Source organism: Macrobrachium nipponense, chromosome 19 (assembly GCF_015104395.2).
Source record: "Macrobrachium nipponense isolate FS-2020 chromosome 19, ASM1510439v2, whole genome shotgun sequence".
NCBI classification, from domain to species: Eukaryota; Metazoa; Arthropoda; class Malacostraca; order Decapoda; family Palaemonidae; genus Macrobrachium; species Macrobrachium nipponense.
This window is the reverse complement of record NC_061088.1, coordinates 38,345,174-38,367,854: the sequence shown is the minus strand read 5'-3', so window position 1 is coordinate 38,367,854 and position 22,681 is coordinate 38,345,174. Positions and strand designations below refer to the sequence as shown.

The 22,681-nt window shown below is 31.0% G+C and overlaps 1 protein-coding gene across 1 annotated transcript in view; it reads left to right on the top strand.

Annotated features, from left to right (window-relative positions):
• Positions 1-22,681, top strand: part of LOC135211457 (angiopoietin-related protein 7-like) — a 142,177-nt gene that overhangs the window by 24,718 nt on the left and 94,778 nt on the right. The window lies entirely within an intron of this gene.

Below are 22,681 nucleotides of genomic sequence, written 5' to 3'. Positions count from 1 at the left end.
ATTATTATTATTATTATCAAATATCATGATCATCATCATCAGTATAACATCCATGATTGTTATACCACGAAAGTATTTTCATGGTGAGTACACATTTTATTATCCTTATTATTTTTATCAATATTATTAGCCAATATTACTGTATTACCATTATTATTGATATTTTTATAATTATTATTATTATTATTTTTTTTTTTTTTTTTGCTCTATCACAGTCCTCCAATTCGACTGGGTGGTATTTATAGTGTGGGGTTCCGGGTTGCATCCTGCCTCCTTAGGAGTCCATCACTTTTCTTACTATGTGTGCCGTTTCTAGGATCACACTCTTCTGCATGAGTCCTGGAGCTACTTCAGCCTCTAGTTTTTCTAGATTCCTTTTCAGGGATCTTGGGATCGTGCCTAGTGCTCCTATGATTATGGGTACGATTTCCACTGGCATATCCCATATCCTTCTTATTTCTATTTTCAGATCTTGATACTTATCGATTTTTTCCCTCTCTTTCTCTTCAACTTTGGTGTCCCATGGTATTGCGACATCAATGAGTGATACTTTCTTCTTGACTTTGTCAATCAACGTCACGTCTGGTCTGTTTGCACGTATCACCCTATCCGTTCTGATACCATAGTCCCAGAGGATCTTTGCCTGATCGTTATCTATCACTCCCTCAGGTTGGTGCTCGTACCACTTATTACTGCAAGGTAGCTGATGTTTCTTGCACAGGCTCCAGTGGAGGGCTTTTGCCACTGAATCATGCCTCTTTTTGTACTGGCTCTGTGCAAGTGCCGGGCATTCGCTTGCTATGTGGTTTATGGTTTCATTTTTCGTATTGCACTTCCTACATATGGGAGAGATGTTATTTCTGTCTATCGTTTTTTGAACATATCTGGTTCTTAGGGCCTGATCTAGTGCCGCTGTTATCATTCCTTCAGTTTCCTTCTTTAGCTCTCCCCTCTGTAGCCATTGCCATGTGTCATCGCTGGCTAGTTCTTTAGTCTGTCTCATGTATTGTCCGTGCATTGGTTTGTTGTGCCAGTCCTCTGTTCTGTTTGTCATCCTGCTGTCTCTGTATATTTGTGGGTCTTCGTCTACTTTTATTAGTCCTTCTTCCCATGCACTCTTTAGCCACTCGTCTTCACTGGTTTTCAGATATTGCCCCAGTGCTCTGTTCTCGATGTAGACGCAGTCCTCTATACTTAGTAGTCCTCTCCCTCCTTCCTTTCATGTTATGTATAGTCTGTCCGTATTTGCTCTTGGGTGTAGTGCTTTGTGTATTGTCATATGTTTCCTGGTTTTCTGATCTATGCTGCGGAGTTCTGCCTTCGTCCATTCCACTATTCCTGCGCTGTATCTGATTACTGGCACTGCCCATGTGTTTATGGCTTTTATCATATTTCCGGCGTTGAGTTTTGACTTGAGTATCGCCTTGAGTCTCGGCATATATTCTTTCCTGATTGTGTCCTTCATCTCTTGGTGTTTTATACCCCCTCCTTCCATTATTCCCAGGTATTTGTATCCTGTCTCATCTATGTGTTTGATGTTGCTCCCATCTGGTAGCTTTATCCCTTCAGTTCTCGTTACTTTGCTGCTGCTGCTGCTGCTATTATTATTATTATTATTATTATTATTATTATATTATTATTATTATTGTTGTTGTTGTTGTTGTTGTTGTTGTTGTTGTTGTTGTTGTTTTTGTAACACGAATATAATTACACTTTATTATCCTTTTACACATTTAATTATGGTTTAAGTGCTGGGTATGAATAAAATATACACAAATGTGAGGAGTTAGGCGTGCATTTTGAATGCTAGCGCACCCCACAATTTTTTTTTTATTTTCACCAAAAATTTATAAAGGGTAGGGCTTTCATATGAAACTTAGTTAAAATCAATATCTTTCTTAGAAGCAGAGTAATGAATGCTAGACTTTGAGGGCAATTTACTCATTTTTTAGAAAGTGGCGTTTACCACCTTGTGATTCTGAGGCCCTCAAATATTGTGCTAGAGACTTCCAATGTGTTGCAAAATGAAGGTAAATGATTGAATATTACTAGAATGTAAGAGTTTTCGCTTACAATTGCGTTTTTCGACCATTTCAGTCAAGTCAAAGTTGACTAAAGGTTGAAATTTTGGTACTTTTCCTGATTTTTATGAAAATATTTTGAAACATAAAAGCTACAACCACGTGTTATTTTTTGTTATTCTACATAAAATCGTGCGCATTTTCATATACAAAACTGTAACAGCTAATATAAATTGGTGCAAAATTTACGACAATCGTGACTAAAAAATTTATGAGATTTTCGAGTTACCGCACGGAGATTTAAGGAAAAAATTGTTTTTCAAAAATTCACCATTAATAGAAATATTGTGTTAGAGACTTCCAATTTGTTGCAAAATGAAGATGAATGATTGAATGTTACTAGAATGTAAGAGTTTTAGCTTACAATTGGGTTTTTCGACCATTTCAGTCGTGTCAAATTTGACCGAAGGTTAAAATTTTGGCACTTATGATTTATATGAAAATATTTCAAAACTGATAAAAGCTATAACCATGGGTTGTTTTTTGTTGTATTCTACATGAAATTGCACACTTACATATATAAAACTTTATGTAACGGCTAATATAAATTACAAGAAAGTGACGATAGGAATTTCTGAGATTTTCAGCCGAGTTACCGCACGCAGACGTAAGGAAAGTGTTTTTCAAAAATTCATCATAAATCGAAATATTTTGCTAGAGACTTCCAATCTGTTGCAAAATGAAGGTAAATGATTGAATTTTACTAGAATGTAAGAGTTTTAGCGTACAATTGCGTTTTACGACTTTTTCGGTTGAGTCAAAGTTGACCAAAGGGTTGAAATTTTGTCACTTATCGTGATTTTTATGAAAATATTTCAAAACTGATAAAAGCTACAACCACGAGTTATTTATTGTTGTATTCTAAAAGAAACTGCACACATTTTGACATACAAAACTTTATGTAACGGCTAATATAAAACTGTGAAAACGTTACGACAAAGTGACGAAAGAATTATTAAACGTAGAGTCAAAATGTATCCCGTATGCCGATTGGACGTATTATAAGTTGACTCAAAAAAGTTTTTTTTTAGATTCGTGGAAAAGTACTTATAGCCCTACCAGCCAAAAACTTTTGAATCACGCGCCTTGGGGGATGCTGGGGAGTTCACGGATCAAGGCGTTGTTTTGTTTACAATCGTTATGTAGGCACGCAAGCGCGAATTTCTTTCTTATCGCACTAAAAAGTATCAGTGACATATCTCAAAAATTATTTCATCACATTGGCATAATTTTTGCACCATTTTAAATTATCTGTTATATGGAGTATTATATATGAAAATGTGTGCAATTTCATGTAGAATACAACGAAAAAATACACATGATTGTAGCTTCTATCAGTTTTGAAATATTTCCATATAAATAACGATAAATGCCAAAATTTCAACCTTTGGTCAACTTTGACTCTACCAAAATGGTCGTAAAACGCAATTGTAAGCTAAAACTCTTATATTCTAGTAATATTCAATCATTTACCTTCATTTTGCAACGAATTGGAAGTCTCTAGCACAATATTTCGATTTATGGTGAATTTATGAAAAAAAACAAATTTCCTTACGTCCATGCAGCAACTCCTCCGAAAAAAATCAAATTTTATATATGAAAATGTGCGCAATTTCATGTAGAATACAACAAAAAGTGATTGAAGGTTGTAGCTTTTCTCTTTTTCGAAATATTTGCATAATTGTACGCTAAAACTCTTACAATCTAGTAATATAGTGTCATTTATCTTCATTTTGAAACAAATTCGAAGTGTCTAGCACAATATTTAGATTTATGGTGAATTTAAAAAAAAAACTTTTTCCCTCCGTGCGCCGATTCGCGGCCGCAAATCTCCGAAATGCGTAAGTCGCATTCTCCTAATATTTGCTCCTTTTCATATTAGGCATTTTATAGAGTTTCATATATGAAAATGTGCACAAATTCATGAAGAATACAAAAAAAATATTTGAAGGTTGTAGCTTTTCTCATTTTTGCAATATTTGCATATAAAAAATATATATATAAAAATTTCGACATTTGGTCAACTTTAACTTGTCCGAAATGGTTGAAAACTGCAATTCTAAGCTAAAACTCTTGCAGTATCGTAATATTCAATCACTTGTCTTAATTTTGAAACAAATTGGAAGTTTCTAGAACAATATTTAGATTTAAGGTGAATTTTTGAAAAAAAAACATTCATGCATCATTTTGTGATATTTTTTGTGTGTTGCTTTGTGATCGTCTTACAATGTGTTATATATCAAAATGATCGCAATTTAGCGTAAAATACAATGAAAAAAAAGTAACTCGTTCGCTTTAACCATTTTTCGCACAGCTTGATTTGAATGAAATGTATGATTTTTTTTTTGTCGCTACCATATATCGCATTATTTAGATATGATAATGATATTTTTTTCATTTCTGATAGTTGCATACTAAACTTCAGGCAATGACAAAAAAAGGAGCCAAAAATGAACTCTTTAATCTTGAAAACTAAGCACGCTGTGAGTTTTTAAAAAAATTATTTTTTCCGCTTCCGCGCCTACTGCAAACCCTCCTTGGCATACGGGAGGCGTTTTGGTTTTTAGGGCTTAGGCGTAAGAGGGTTAAATGAAATTGCACACATTTTCACATACAAAACTTTATGTAATGTCTAATATAAAACGGTGCAAATATTTCGACATAATGACGAAAAAATTTGAGATTTTCGGCCAAGTTACCACACACTGACTTAAGGAAAAAGTGTTTTTCAAAAATTCACCATAAATCGAAATATTGTGCTGGAGACTTCCAATTTGTTGCAAAATAAAGGGAAATGATCGAATATTACTAGAATGTAATGGTTTACCTTACAATTGCGTTTTTCGACCATTTCAGTCGAGTCAAAGTTGTCCAAAGTTTGAAATTTTGGCACTTATTGTGATTTATATGAAAATATTTCAAATCTGATAAAAGCTACAACCATGACTTATTTTTTTTTGTATTTTACATGAAATTGTGCACATTTTCATATATAAAACTTTATGTAACGGCTAATATAAAATGGTGCACATTACGATAAAATGAAGAAAGAATTTGAGATTTTTGGAATTTACTACGCTCGAGTTAAGAAAAAGTTTTTTTTTAATTTACCATAAATCAAAATATTGTGCTAAGACTTCCAATTTGTTGCAAAATGAAGGTAAATGATTTACTAGAATTTAAGGGTTTTAGCTTACAATTGCATTTTTTGTTCATTTCGATCAAGTCAAAGTTGACCGAAGTTTGAAATTTTGGCACTTACTGTGACTTAATGAAAATATCTCAAATTTGATAAAAGCTACAACCATGAGTTATTTTTTTATTTATTCTACATAAAATTGCGCACATTTTCATACATAAATCTTTATGTAACGGGTAATATAAAACTGTGGAAACATTAGACAAAGCGAGGAAAGAATTTCTGAGATTTTCGGTGGAGTTACTGCGCACAGACGTAAGGAAAAAGTGTTTTTCAAAATTCACCATCAATGAAATATTGTCCTAGAGGCTTTAAATTTGCAAACATTTTCATATATAAAACTTTGTAATGGCTAATATTAAACGGTGCAAAAATTATGAAAAAGTGAAGATAGAATTTCTGAGATATTCGGCCAAGTCACCACGCACTGACGTAAGGAAAAAGCGTTTTTTAAAAATTCAACATAAATCGAAATATTTTGCTAGAGACTTCCAATTTTTTGCAAAATGAAGGTAAATGATTGAATATTAGTAGAATGTAAGAGTTTTAGCTTACAATTGCGTTTTTTTACCATTTCCGTCAAGTCAAAGTTGCCCAAAGGTTGAAATTATGGCACCTATCACTATTTATTTGAAAATATTTCAAACCTGATAAAAGATACAACCATTTTTGTTGTATTCTACATGAAATTGCACATATTTTCATATATACCACTTTATGTAATGGCTAATATTAAACAGTGCAAAAATTACGACTAAGTGACGAAAGAATATCTGAGATTTTCGGCCGAGTTACCGAGCGCAGACGTAAGGAAAAAGTTTTTCAAAAATTCACCATAAATCAAAATATTGTGCTAGAGACTTCCAATTTGTTGCAAAATGAAGGTAAATGATTGAATGTCACTAGAATGTAAGTGTGTTAGCTTACAAATGCGTTTTTTGACCATTTCGGTAGAGTCAAAGTTGACAGAAGGTTGAAATTTTGGCACTTATTGTGATTTATATGAAAATATTTCAAATTGGATAAAATCTACAACCATTGGTTGTTTTTGTTGTATTCTACATGAAATTGCACATATATTCATATATAAAACTTTGTGACGGCTAACATAAAACGGTGCAAAATTTACGACAAAGTAATGAAAGAATTTGAAATTTTTGCCCGAGTTACCGCGCACGGACTTAAGGAAAAAGTTTATTTTTTTAATTAACTATAAATCGAAATATTATGCTAGAGACTTCCAATTTGTTGCTAAATGAAGGTAAATGATTGAATATTACTAGAATGTAATGGTTTTACCTTACAATTGCGTTTTTCGACCATTTCAGTTGAGTCAAAGTTGTCAAAGTTTTGAAATTTTGGCACTTGTGATTTATATGAAAATATTTCAAATCTGATAAAAAATACAACTATGAGTTATTTTTTGTTTTATTCTACATGAAATTGCACACATTTTCATATATAAAACTCTATGTAACGGCTAATATAAAATGGTGCAAACGTTACGATAAAATGACTAAAGAATTTGAGATTTTCGGAGAGGTTTTTTTTTTTAATTCACCATAAATGGAAATATTGTGCTAGAGACTTCCAATTTGTTGCAGAATGAAGGTAAATGATTGAATATTACTAGAATGTAAGAGTTTTAGCTTAAAATTGCATTTTTCGATCATTTCGATAGTCAAAGTTGACAAGGTTGAAATTTTGGCACTTGTCATGATTTATATAAAAATATCTCAAATTTGATAAAAGTTACAACCATGAGTTATTTTTTGTTGTATTCTACATGAAATTGCGCACATTTTCATATATAAATCTTTATGTAACGGGTAATATAAAATGGTGGAAAGATTACGACAAAGCAAGGAAAGAATTTCTGAGATTTTCGGCGGAGTTACCGCGCACAGACGTAATGAAAAAGTGTTTTTAAAAAATTCACCATAAATGAAATATTGTCCTAGAGACTTTCAATTAGTTGCAAAATGAAGGTAAATGATTGAAAATTACTAGTGTAAGAGTTTTAGCTTACAATTGCATTTTTCGACCATTTCGGTAGAGTCAAAGGTGACCGAAGGTTGAAATCTTGGCACTTATCCTGATTTATATGAAAATATTTCAAAACGGAAAAACCTACTGCCTTGGGTTGTTTCTTGTTGTATTTTACATGAAATTTTGCATATTTTCATACATAAAACTTTATGTAACTGCTAATATAAAATGGTGCAAAAATTACGAGAAAGTGAAGATAGAATTTATGAGATTTTCGGCCAAGTTACCACGCGCAGCCATAAGGAACAAAGTGTTTTTACAAGATTCGCCATAATTCGAAATATTTTGCTATAGACTTCCAATTTATTGCAAAATGAAGGTAAATGATTGAATATTACTAGAATGTACCAGTTTTCGCTTACAATAACGTTTTTCGACCATTTTGATAGTCAAAAGTTGACAGAAGGTTGAATTTTGGCAATTATCGTGATTTTTATGAAAATATTTCAAAACTGATAAAAGCTACAACCATGAGTTATTTTTTGTTGTATTCTACATGTGATTGCGCATATCTTCATTGAAACTTTATTTAACGGCTAATATAAAACGGTGCAAAAATTACGACAGTGACCAAGGAATGTCTGAGATTTTCGAGCGAAGTACCGAGTGCAGAGTTAAGGAAAAATTGTTATTTAAAAATTCACCATAAATTGAAATATTGTGCTAGACACTTCCTATTTGTCGCAAAATGAAGGTAAATAATTGAATATTACTAGAATGTAAGAGCTTTAGCTTAGAATTGCGTTTTTCGACCATTTCGGTCAAGTCAAAGTTGACCGAATGTTGAAATTTTGGAACTTATTGTGATTTATATGAAAATATTTCAAAACTGATAAAAGCTACAACCATGGGTTGTTTTTTGTTGTATTCTACATGACATTACGCACATTTTCATATATAACACTTTATGTAATTGCTAATATAAAACGGTGCAAAAATTACGATAAAGTGATGAGAGAATTTCTGAGATTTTCAGCAGAGTTAATTGCGCGGACTTGAGGAAAATGTATTTTTCAAAAATTCACCATAAATCGAAATATTGTGCTAGAGACTTCCAATTTGTTGGAAAATGAAGGTAAATGAGTGATTATTACTAGAATGTAAGAATTTTAGCTTAAAATTGCGTTTTTCAACCATTTCGTTAGTTAAAGTTGACCAAAGGTTAAAATTTTGGCACTTATCATGATTTATATGAAAATATTTCAAACATGTTAAAAGTTACAACCATGGGTTTTTTTTTTGTTGTATTTTACATAAAATTGCGCACATTCTCATTTTTAACACTTAATGTATTGGCTAATATAAAATGGTGCAAAAATGACAACAAAGTCACAATAGAATTTCTGAGGTTTTTTGCAGAGTTACCACGCACAGAGGTAAAAAAAGGTGTTTTTTAAAGCTTAACCATAAATCAAAATATTGTACTAGAGACTTCCAATTTGTTGTCAAATGAAGCTAAATGATTGAATATTACTAGAATGTAATAGTTTTAGCTTACAATTGCGTTTTTTGACCAAATTTCACTGAAAGTTGAAATTTTGCCACTTATCGTGATTTTTATGAAAATATTTCAAAACTGATGAAAGCTGCAACCATGAGTTATTTTTTGTTGTATTTTACATTTAATTGCGCATATATTCATATATAAAACTTTATGTAACGGTAATATAAAACGGTGCAAAAATTACGACAAATTGACAATAGAACTTTGAGATTTTCAGCCGAATTACTGTGCGTGGACGTAATGAAAGTATTTTTCAAAAAGTCACCATAAATCGAAATGTTGTGCTAGAGAATTCCAATTGTTGCAAAATAAAGGTAAATGATTGAATATTACCAGAATGTAAGATTTTAGCTTATAATTGCGTTTTTCGACCATTTCTGTTGAGTTAAAGTTGACCGAAGGTTGAAATTTTGGCACATCGTGATTTTTATGAAAATATTTCAAAATTGGTAAAAGCTACAACCATGAATTATTTGTTTTGTATTATACATGAAATTGCGCACATTTTCATATACAAAACTATGTAACGGCTAATATGAAACGGTGCAAACATTACGAAAAAGTGACAAAAGAATTTCTGAGATTTTTGGCCGAGTTACCCTGCACGGATTTGAGGAAAATGTTTTTTTTCAAAAATTCACCATAAATCCCAAAATATTGTGCTAGAGACTTCCAATTTGTTGCAAAATGAAGGTAAATGATTGAATATTGCTAGAATGTAAGAGTTTTAGCTTACATTTGCGTTTTTCGACCATTTTCGTAGTCAAATTTGACCAAAGGTTGAAATTTAGGCACTTAGCGTGATTTTTATAAGAATATTTAAAAACTGAGAAAAGCTACAACCACGAGGTATTTTTTTCATATTCTACATGAAATTGCTCATATTTTCATATATACAAAACTTTATGTAACGGCTAATATAAAATGGTGCAAAAATTGACAAAGTGATGAAAGAATGCCAGTGATTTTCGGCAGTTACCGCGCACAGAGGTAAAGAAAGTGTTTTTTAAAAATTCACCAAAAATAGAAATAATGTGCTAGAGACTTTCTATTTATTGCAAAATGAATGTAAATAATTGAATATTACTAGAATGTAAGCGCTTTGGCTTACAATTGCATTTTTCGACCATTTCGTTAGAGTCAAAGTTGACCGAAGGTGTAAATTTTGGAACTTATAGTGATTTATATGAAAATATTTCAAAACTGATAAAAGTTACAACCATGGGTATTTTTGTGTTGTATTCTACATCAAATTACACACATTTTCATATGTAAAACTTTATGTAAAGGCTAATATAAAGTGACGAAAGAATCTCCTAAATTTTCGGCATAGTTACCTCGCGCGGACTTAAAGAAGTTTTTTTTTTAATTCACCTTAAATCAAAAAATTGTGCTAGAGACTTCCTATTTGTTGCAAAATGAAGGTAAATAATTGAATATTGCTAGAATGTAATGGTTTTAGCTTATAATTGTGTTTTTCGACCATTATGATAGTCAAAATTGACCTAAGGTTGAAATTTTGGCATTTTATGAAAATATTTCAAAACTGATAAAAGCTACAACCATGAGTTATTTTTTTGTTGTATTCTACATGTAATTGCACATATTTTCATATATAAAACTTCAGGTAACGGCTAATATAAATTACGAGAAAGTGACAATAAAATTTCTTGAGATTTTCGGCCGATTTATGGAAAAAGTGTTTTTCAAAAATTCATCGTAAATCGAAATATTTTGCTAGAGAATTCCAATCTGTTGCAAAATGAAGGTAAATGATTGAATATTACTAGAAAGTAAGAGTTTTAGCTTACAATTGCGTTTTTCGACCTTTTCGGTCTAGTCAAGTTTACCGAAGGTTGAAATTTTGCCACTTATCATGGTTTTTATGAAAATATTTCTAAACTCATAAAAGCTACAACCATGGGTTGTTTATTGTTATTTTCTACAAGAAATTGCGCATATTTTGACATACAAAACTTTATGTAAGGGCTAATATAAAACGGTGCAAACGTTACTAGAGAGTGACGAAAGAATTTCTGAGATTTTCGGCCAAGTTACCGCGCATGGACTTACGGAAAAAGTTTTTCAAAAATTCACCATAAATCGAAATATTGTGCTAAGAGACTTCCAATTGGTTGCAAAATAAAGTAAAATGATTGAATATCGCTAGAATATAAGAGTTTTAGCTTACAATTGCAATTTTCGACCATTTTGGTAGAGTCAAAGTTGACCAAAGGTCTAAATTATGGCACTTATGATTTATATAAAAATATTTCAAAACTGATGAAAGCTATAACCATGGGTTGTTTTTTTTGTTGTATTCTACATTAAATTGCGCATCTTTTCATATATAACGCTTTATGTAATAGCTAATAAAAAAAGTGTTCTTCGAAAGTTCACAGTAAATAGAAATGTTGTGCTAGAGACTTCCAATTTGTTGCAAAATAAAGGTAAATGATTGATTATTACTAGAATGTAAAAGTTTTAGCTTACAATTGCGTTTTTCGACCATTTCGGTGGATTCAAAGTTGACTGAAGGTTGAAATTTTTGCACTTTTTGTGATTTATATGAAAATATTTCAAAACTGATAAAAGCTACAACCATGAATTATTTTATTTATATTCTACATGTAATTATGCATATTTTCATATATAAAACTTTATGTAACGGCTAATTTACAACTGTGCAAAAATTACGACAAAGTGATGATAGAACTTCCGAGATTTTCGGCAGAGTTCCTGTGTGCGGACATATGAAAAATGTGTTTTTCAAATATTCACCATAAATCGAAATATTGTGCTAGAGACTTCCAATTTGTTACAAAATAAAATAAAATTAATAAATATTGCTAGAATGTAAGTTTTAGCTTACAATTGTGTTTTTCGATCACTTCGGTAGAGTCAAAGTTGACCGAAGGTTGAAATTTTGGCATATCGTGATTTTTATGAAAATATTTCAAAACTGATAAAAACTACAATTATGAGTTACTTTTTGTTGTATTCTACAAGATATTGTGCACATTTTCATATACAAAACTTTGTAACAGCTAATATAAAACTATGCAAAATTAACGACAATGTGACAAAAGAATTTCTGTTTAAATTCCCCATAAATCTAAATATTGTGCTAGAGACTTCCAATTTGTTACAAAATGAAGGTAAATGATTGAATATTACTAGAATGTAAGCTTGCAATTGTATTTTACGACCATTTCGGTAGTCACAGTTGATTTATATGAAAATATTTCAAATTTGATACAAACTACAACCATGGGTTGTTTTTTGTTTTATTCTACATGAAATTGCACATATTTTCATATATAAAACTTTTATATAACGGCTAATTATGTAACGGCTAATACAAAAAACTGCAAAATATACGACAAAGTGATGAAAGAAATTCTGAGTTACTGCGTGTGGACGTAAGGAAAAAGTATTCTTTTAAATTCACCATAAATCAAAATATTGGTAGAGACCTACAATTTGTTGCAAATTAAAGTTAAATGATTGAATATTACTAGAATGTAAGAGTTTTAGCTTACAATTGCGTTTTATGACCATTTCGGTCGAGTGAAAGTTGTCCGAAGGTTCAAATTTTGGCACTTGTGATATGAAAATATCTCAAAACTGATAAAAGCTACAACCATGAGTTAATTTTTTTTTTTGTATTTTACATGTAATTGCGTACAGTTTCACATATAAAACTTCATGTAATGGTTATATAAAATGGTGCAAACATTACGATAATGTGACAAAAGAACTTCTGAGATTTTCCCTCGAGTTACCGCACACAGATTTAAAGAAAATGTGCTTTTCAAAAATTCACCAAAAATCAAAATATTGTGCTAGAGACTTCCAATTTGTTGTGAAATGAAGGTAAATAAATGAATATTACTAGAATGTAAGAGTTTTAGCTTACAATTTATTTCGACCATTTAAGTTGAGTTAAACTTGACTGAAGGTTGAAATTTTGGCACTTATCAAGATTTTAATGTAAATATTTCAAAACGGATAAAAGCTACAACCACGAGTTACTTTTTGTTGTATTCTTCATTAAATTTCTCAGATCTTCATATATAAAACTCTATGTAACACCTACTATAAAACGGTGCAAAATTTACGACAAAGTGACGAAAGAATTTCTGTGATTTTCTGCAGTTACCGTGCACGGACTTAAGGAAAATTTTTTTTTTCAATTCCCTATAAATCGAAAAATTTTGCTAGAAACTTCCAATTTGTCGCAAAATGAAGGTTAATGAGTGAATATTACTAGAATGTAAGAGTTTTAGCTTACAATTGCGTTTTTCGACCATATCAGTCAAGTCAAAGTTGACTGAAGGTTGAAATTTTGGTACTTATCCTGATTTTTATGAAAATATTTTGAAACTGGTAAAAGCTACAACCATGAGTTCTTTTTTTGTTGTATTCTACATGAAATTGCACTCATTTTCATATATAAAACTTTATGTAACGGCTAATATAAAACTGTGCAAAAATTACGACAAAGTGACGAAAGAATTTGAGATTTTCGGCCAAGTGACCGCGCGCAGATTTAAGGAGAAAGTGTTTTAAAAAATTCACCATAAATCGAAATATTGTGTTAGAGACATCCAATTGGTTTCCAAAATGAAGGTAAATGATTGAATATTACTAGAATGTAAGAGTTCTAGCTTACAATTGCGTTTTTCGACCATTTCGGTCGAGTCAAAGTTGACTAAAGGTTGAAATTTTGGCACATCATGATTATGAAAATATTCAAAAACTGATAAAAGCTAACCACGAGTTATCTTTTTTTTTTTTATTCTACATAAAATTGCACACATTTTCATATACAAAATTTTATGTAACGGCTAATATAAAACTGCAAAAATTACAACAAAGTGACGAAAGAATTTCTGAGATTTGCGGCCGAGTTACGGTGCACGGACTTAATGAAAGTGTTTTTTAAAATCCACTATAAATCGAAATATTATGTTAAGAGACTTCCAATTTGTTGCAAAATGAAGGTAAATGATTGAATATTTCTAGAATGAAAGAGCTTTACCTTACAATTGCATTTTTCCACCATTTTGTTAGTCAAAGTTGACCGAAGGTTGAAATTTTGGCACTTATTGTGATTTATATGAAAATATTTCAAAAGTGATAAAAGCTACAGCCATGGGTTGTTTATGGTTGTATCCTACGTGAAATTACGCACATTTTCATATATAAATCTTTGTTACGGCTAATATATAACAGCTAAAAAATTACGACAAAGTGACGAAACAATTTCTGAGATTTTCGGCCGAGTTACTGCGTGTGAACGTAAGGAAAGTTTTTTTTTAAAATTCACCATAAATCGAAATATTGTGCTAGAGACTTCCAATTTGTTGCAAAATGAAGGTAAATGATTGAATATTACTAAAATGTAAGAGTTTTAGCTTACAAATGCGTTTTTCGACCATTTCGGTTGACTCAAAGTTGACTGAAGGTTGAAATTTTGGGACTTATCCTGATTTTTATGAAAATATTTTGAAACTGGTAAAAGCTACAACCATGAGTTCTTTTTTTGTTGTATTCTACATGAAATTGCACTCATTTTCACATATAAAACTTTATGTAACGGCTAATATAAAAGTGCAAAAATTACGACAAAGTGACGAAAGAATTTCTGAGATTTTCAGCCGAGTTACCGCACGCAGATTTAAGGAGAAAGTGTTTTAAAAAATTCACCATAAATCGAAATAGTGTTAGAGACATCCAATTGGTTGCAAAATGAAGGTAATTGATTGAATATTACTAGAATGTAAGACTTCTAGCTTACAATTGCGTTTTTTTACTATTTCGGTCGAGTCAAAGTTGACTAAAGGTTGAAATTTTGGCACATCATGATTATGAAAATATTCAAAAACTGATAAAAGCTATAACCACGAGTTATCTTTTTTTTTGTATTCTACATAAAATTGCACACCTTTTCATATAAAAATTTTTATGTAACGGCCAATATAAAACTGCAAAAATTACGACAAAGTGACGAAAGAATGTCAGAGATTTTCGTCAGTTACCACGCGCGGACGTAAGGAATTTTTTTTTTTTTTAATTCACCATAAATCGAAATATTGTGCTAGAGACTTCCAATTTGTTGCAAATGAAGGTACATAATTGAATATTACTAGAATGTAAGAGTTTCAGCTTACAATTGGGTTTTTCGACCATTTCGGTAGAGTCAAAGTTGACAGAAGGTTAAAATTTTGGCACTTAACGTGATTTTTATGAAAATATTTCGAAACTGGCAAAACCTACAACCATAAGTTATTTTTTGTAGTATTCTACATGAAATTGCACACATTTCATATGTACAACTTTATGTAACGGCTAATATAAAATGGTGCAAAAATTACGAGAAAGTGACGCAAGAATTTCTGAGATTTCCGGCAGAGTTAACCACTCGTGGACTTAAGGGAAAAGTGTTTTTCAAAAATTCACGATAAATCGAAATATTGTGCTAGAGACTTTCAATTTGTTGCAAAATGAAGGTAAATGATTGAATATTACTAGAATGTAAGAGTTTTAGCTTACAATTGAATTTTTCGACCATTTCTGTCGAGTCAAAGTTGACGGAAGGTAGAAATTTTGGCTTTTATCGTGATTTTTATGACTATTTTGAAACTGGGAACATCTTTCACCATGAGTTATTTTTTGTTGTACCGCACGCGGACGTAAGGAAAAAGTTTTTTTTAATTCACCATACATCGAATTATTGTGATAGAGACTTCCTATTTGTTTTGCAAAATGAAGGTAAATGATTGAATATTACTAGAATGTAAGAATTTTAGCTTATAATAGTTTTTCTACCATTTGGGTCAAGTTAAGGTTGACCGAAGGTTGAAATTGTGGCATTCATTGTGATTTTTATGAAAATATTTCAAAACTGATAAGACCTAAAACTATGGGTTGTTTTTTTTTGCATTCTACATGAAATTGCACACATTTTCATATATAAAACTTTATGTAGCGCCTAATATGAAATAGTGCAAAAGTTACGACAAAGGGACGAAAGAATTAATGAGATTTTTGGCCGTGATACCGCACATGGACATAAGGAAATTTTTTTTCTAATTCACCATAAATCGAAATATTGTGCTAGAGACTTCCAATTTGGTGCAAAATAAAGGTAAATAATGTAATATTACTAGAATGTAAGTGTGTTCGCTTAGAATTGCGTTTTTCGACCATTTCGGTAGTCAAAGTTGCCCGAAGGTTGAAATTTTGGCACTTATGATTTATATGAAAATATTTCAAAACTGATAAAAGCTATAACCATGGGTTGTTTTTTGTTGTATTCTACATGAAATTACGCACATTTTCATACATAAAACTTTTTATGACTAATATAAAACGGCACAAAAATCACAACTAAGTGACAAAAGAATTTCGGAGATTTTCAGCAGAGTTACCGTGCGCCGACGTAAGTAAAAAGTTTTATTTTTAAATTCACCATAAATCGGTATATTGTGCTAGCGACTTCCAATTTGTTGCAAAAAGTAGGTAAATGATTGATTATTACTAGAATGTAAGAGTTTTAGCTTACAATTGCGTTTTTCGACCATTTCGGTCAAGTGAAAGTTGACCAAAGGTTGAAAATTTGGCACTTATCGTGATTTTTAGGACAAATATTTCAAAACTGATAAAACCTACAACCATGAGTTATTTGTTGTTGTATTCTACATGTAATTGTGTACAATTTCATATATAAAACTTATGTAACTGCTAATATAAAAGTGCAAAAATTACGACAGTGACGAAAGAATGACTGCTCATGGACATAAGTAAAAAAGGTTTTTCAAAAATTCACCATAATTCAACATATTGTGCTAGAGACTTCCAATTTGTTGCAAAATGAAGGTAAATGATTGAATATTACTAGAATGTAAGAGTTTTAGCTTACAATTGTGTTTTTTGACTATATCAGTCGAGGAAAAGTGTTGACTGAAGGTAGAAATTTTGACACTTATCGCGATTTTTATGAGAATATTTCGAATCTGGTAAAACCTACAACCACGAGTTGTTTTTTGTTGTATTTTACTTGAAATTGCACACATTTTCATATATAAAACTTTATGTAACAGCTAATATAAAATGGTGCAAAAATTATGACAGTGATGAAAAAATTTAAGATTTTCGGCATTGTTAACCACTTTTGGACTTAGGTAAAAAGTTTATCAAAAATTCACCATAAATTGAAATATTGTGCTAGAGACTTCCAATTTGTTACAAAATGAAGGTAAATGATTGAATATTACTAGAATGTAAGAGAGTTAGCTTACAATTGCATTTTTCTACCATTTCAGTAGAGTCAAAGTTGACCAAAGGTTGAAATTTTGGCACTTCTCATGATTTTTATGATATTTTGAAACTGGTAAAATCTTCTACCATGAGTTATTTTTTGTTGTATTCTACATGATATTGCGCACATTTTCATATATAAAGTTTATGTAATGGCTAATGTAAAATGGTGCAAAAATTACCACAAGTGACGAAAGAATTTCTGTGATTTTCGACAGAGTTAACTGCCCACGGACTTAAGGAAAAAGTTTTTAAAAAATTCACCATAGATCAAAGTATTGTGCTAGAGACTTCCAATTTGTTGGAAAATGAAGGTAAATGATTGAATATTACTAGAATGTAAGAGTTTTAGCTTACAATTGCGTTTTTTGACTATTTTGGTAGAGTCAAAGTTGAACGAAGGTTGAAATTTTTGGCACATCGTGGCTTTTGTGAAAATATTTCAAAACTGATAAAATCTACAACCACGAGTTATTTTTGTTGTATTCTACATGAAATTGTGCACATTTTCATATACAAAACTTTATGTAATGGCTAGTATAAAACGGTGTAAAATTTACGACAAAGCCACAAACTAATTTCTGAGATTTTAGGCCGAGTTACCGTGCGCGGACATAAGGAAAAAGTTTTTTTTTAAATTCACCATAAACCGATATATTGTGCTAGAGACTTCCAATTTATTGCAAAATGAAGGTAAATGATTGAATATTACTCGAATGTAAGAGTTTTAGCCTACAATTGCGTTTTTCGACCATTTCAGCAGAGTCAAAATTGACCAAAGATGGAATTTTTGCACATCATGATTTATATGAAAATATTTCAAAACTTATAAAAGCTATAACCATGGTTTTTTTTTTTTTTATTCTACATGAAATTGCGCACATTTTCATATGCAAAACTTTATGTAATGGTTAATATAAAACCGTGTAAAGAATACAACGATATGACGAAAGAATTTGAGATTTTCAGCAAAGTCACTGCGGAAAAAGTGTTTTTAAAAAATTCACCATAAATCGAAATATTGTGCTAGAGACTTGTAATTTGTTGCAAAATGAAGGTAAATGATTGCATATTACTTGAATGTAAGAGATTTAGTTTACAATTGCGTTTTTTGACCATTTCGGTCGAGTCAAAGTTGACCAAAGGTTATAATTTTGGCACTTATCGTGATTTATATGAAAATTTTTCAAAACTAATTAAAGCTGCAACCATGGGTTGTTTATTGTTGTATTCAAAATGAAATTGCACACATTTTTATGTATAAAACTATGTAATGGCTAATATAAAATGGTGCAAACAATACTACAATGTGACGATAAAATTTCAAGATTTTCGGCCGAGTTACTGCGCGCAGTTAAGGAAAAAGTGTTTTTCAAAAATTCACAATAAATCGGATTGTGCTAGAGACTTCCAATTTTTGCCAAAATGACTGTAAATGATTGAATATTACTAGAATATAAGAGTTTTAGCTTACAGTTGTGTTTTTCGACAATTTTGTTTGCGTCAAATTTGAATAAAGGTTGAAATTTTGACTTTTTATGAAAATATTTCAAAACTAATAAAAGCTACAACAATGAGTTTTTTTTTATTTTACATGAAATTGCACACATTTATTGCCAAATGAAGGCAATTGATTGAATATTACTAGGATGTAAGAGTTTTAGCTTACAATTGCGTTTTTCGACCATTTTGGTTTAGTCAAAGTTGACCAAAGGTTGAAATTTTGGCACATCGTGATTTATATGAAAATATTTCAAAACTGATAAAAACTACAACCATGGGTTTTTTTCGTTGTATTCTACATAAAATTACGCACATTTTCATATAAAGTTTGTTACGGGTAATATAAAACTGTGCAAAAATTATGATGTGCCGAAAAGAATTTCTGAGATTTTCGACCGAGTTACCACATGTGGACATTTGGTTAAAGTGTGTTTAAAAAATTCACAATAAATCGGAATATTATACTAAAGACTCCCAATTAGTTGCAAAAAGAAGGTAAATGATTGAATATTACTAGAATGTAAGAGTTTTAGCTTTCAATTGCGTTTTTCCACCATTTCGGTCAAGTCAAAGTTGACTTGAAGGTAGAAATTTTGGCACTTACCTTGTTTTATATGAAAATATTTCAAAACTAATAAAACTACATCCATGGGTGCTTTTTTTTTGTTGTATTCTACATAAAATTACACATATTTTCATATATGAATGTTTATGTAACAGGTAATATAAAACGGTGCAAAAATTAAGATAATGTGATGAAAAGAATTTCTGAGATTTTCGACAGTATTACCGCGCACGGACATAAGGAAAATGTTGTTTTTTTAAATTTACTATAAATCAAAATATTGTGCTAGAGATTTCCAATTTGTTCCAAAAAGGTCAATGATTGAATATTACTAGAATATAATGGTTTTAGCTTACAGTTGCGTTTTTCGACCATTTCGGTAGAGTCAAAGTTGACTGAAGGGTGAAATTTTGGCACATATTGTGATTTTTATGAAAATATTTCAAAACATATGAAAGCTACAACCATGAATTATTTTTTGTATTCTACATGTAATTGCGCACATTTTCATATATAAAACTTTATGTATCGGCTAATATAAGATTTTCCAAAAATTTCGACCGTGTTACTGCTCGCGGACGTAAGGAAAAAGTTTTTTTAAAATTTACCATGAATTGAAATATTTTGTTAGAGACTTCCAATTTGTTGCAAAATGAAGGTAAATGATTGAATATTAATAGAATGTAAGAGATTTAGCTTACAATTGCGTTTTTCGACCATTTCGTTCGAGTCAAAGTTGACCAAAGGTTATAATTTTGGCAATAATCATGATTTATATGAAAAATTTTCAAATCTACTTAAAGCTACAACCATGGTTTTTTTTGCTGTATTCCAATGAAATTTCACACATATATTAAACCTTATGTAATGGCTAATATAAAAGGTGCAAAAATTACGACAAAGTGACGAAAAGAATTTCAGAGATTTTCAGCCTAGTTACCACGCTCCGATTTAAGGAAAATATTTTTTTAAAAATTCACCGTAAATCTAAATATTGTGCTTGAGACTTCCAATTTATTGCGAAATTAAGGTAAATGATTGAATATTACTAGAGTAGAATTGTTTTAGCTTACAATTACGTTTTTCGACCATTTCGGGCGAGTAAAAGTTGATCAAAGATTGAAATTTTGGCACTTATGATTTTTATGAAAATATTTCAAAAGTGATAAAAGCTACAACCTTGAGTTATTTTTTGTTGTATTCTACATGTCATTGTGCACATTTTCATATAGAAAAATGTTATGTAACGGTCATTATAAAACCGTGCAAAAATTACGACAAAGTGACGATAAAATTTATGAGATTTTCGGCAGACTTACCGCTCGAGGACATAAGGAAAAAGTGTTTTAAAAAATTCACCATAAATCGAAATATTGTGCTAGAGACTTCCAATTTGTTGCAAAATGAAGGAAAATGATGGAATATTACTAGAATGTAAGGGTTTTAGCTTACAATTGCGTTTTTCGACTATTTCGGTAGAGTCAAAGTTGACCGATGATTGAGATTTGGCACATTGTGATTTTTATGAAAATATTTCAAAACTGATAAAAACTACAAACATGAGTTATTTTTTGTTGTATTCTACATGGATATGCACACATTTTCATATGGTAAAGTTTATGTAACGGCTAATATAAAACGGTGCAAACGATATATATGACAGTGACGAAAAAATTTCTGAGATTTTCGGCAGAGTTACTGCGCGCTGAGTTATGGAAAAAGTGTTTTTCAAAATTTCACCATAAATCAAAATATTGTGCTAGAGACTTCCAATTTATTGCAAAATGAAAGTAAATGATTGAATATTACTAGAATGTAAGAGTTTTAGCTTACAATTGCGTTCTCCGACCATTTGGGTTGAGACAAAGTTGACCAACGGTTGAAATTTTGGCACTTATTGTGATTTATATGGAGATATTTCAAAACTGATAAAAGCTACAACCATGGGTTGTTTTTTGTTGTATTCTACATGTAATAGCGCACATTTTCATATATAAAACTTTATGTAACGGCTAATATAAAGCGGTGCAAACGATACGACAAAGTAACGAAAGAATTTGAGATTTTCTGCCGAGGTACCTCATACGGAGTTAAGGAAAAAGTTTTTCAAAAATTCACCATAAATCGAAATATTGTGCTAGAGACTTCCAATTTATTGCAAAATAAAGGTAAATGATTGAATATTACTAGAATGTAAGAGTTTTAGCTTACAATTACGTTTTTTGACCATTTGAGTCGAGTCAGAGTTGACCGACTGTTGAAATCTTGGCACTTACTGTTATTTATATGAGAATATTTCAAAACTGATAAAAGCTACAACCATGGGTTGTGTTTTGTTATATTCTACATGAAATTGCACACATTTTCATATATAAAACTTTATGTAACTGCTCATATGAAATGGTGCAAAAATTACAATGTGACGAAAGAATTTCAGAGATTTTCGACAGTTACCACGCGTCTACGTTTGGTAAAAGTGTGTAAAAAATTCTCCATAAATCGGAATATTGTACTAAAGACTTCCAATTAGTTGCAAAATGAAGGTAAATGATTGAATATTACTAGAATGTAAGAGTTTTAGCTTACAATTGCGTTTTCCGACTATTTGGGTTGAGTCTAAGTTGACTAACGGTTGAAATTTTGGCACTTATTGTGATTTACAGGCGGCCCTCGGTTAGCGGCAGGGGTTCCGTTCCTGGCCACCGACGCCAAGCGATCTTAAAGCCTACGGCCGCTGCACACCTTCTTTCGAAACTCTAGACCAGTCAAAGGCGCCGTAATCCCACAACGGCGCAATAAGTAAAATTATATTTATGCAGTATAGTACTATAGAATTTACTTTACAGTACATGTGGATGTCTAGAGTATGTAAAGATATAATAAAGTTTATACAGTCTACAGGTAGCTGTAGTGTTCAGGTTGTGATCATTAGTCTTACGATAGTCCGATTTTATGAGAGATCAAATTACACTGGCCTAACTTTATCCATCTTCTAGTTACATAAGTTCAATAACAGCAAAAGAGAATGATGAAAGTGTGGTTTTAACTTTATACTCTTTGCGTGAACGTGTACAGCCATGAACAACCGAACGAGAAAAGACTTTTTTTTTTTTTCTAAGTACAACCGAACTGGATAACATCTGTTTGGCTTGTATTTCGATCATCGTACTACAGTGCAACATTGCCGTATTTGTTATAAATGGCGTTATGTATAGAATAGAACTGAGATATCTTAATGTAATAACTTTATTCACTATAGATCAGAGATCAATATAGATTAAAGATCAACCGGGAAATATACCGTTAAATTTAAACCTAGTTATAACTGAAGCTGAGAAAACTGTTCAAGCTGCTAATGACTATTATCGTACATCGGCAACAAGGATAAAACTGCAGTAAACGTCTGCCATCACACACAACTGTAGATAAAATTGGGATAAAATCATTTTAATCAA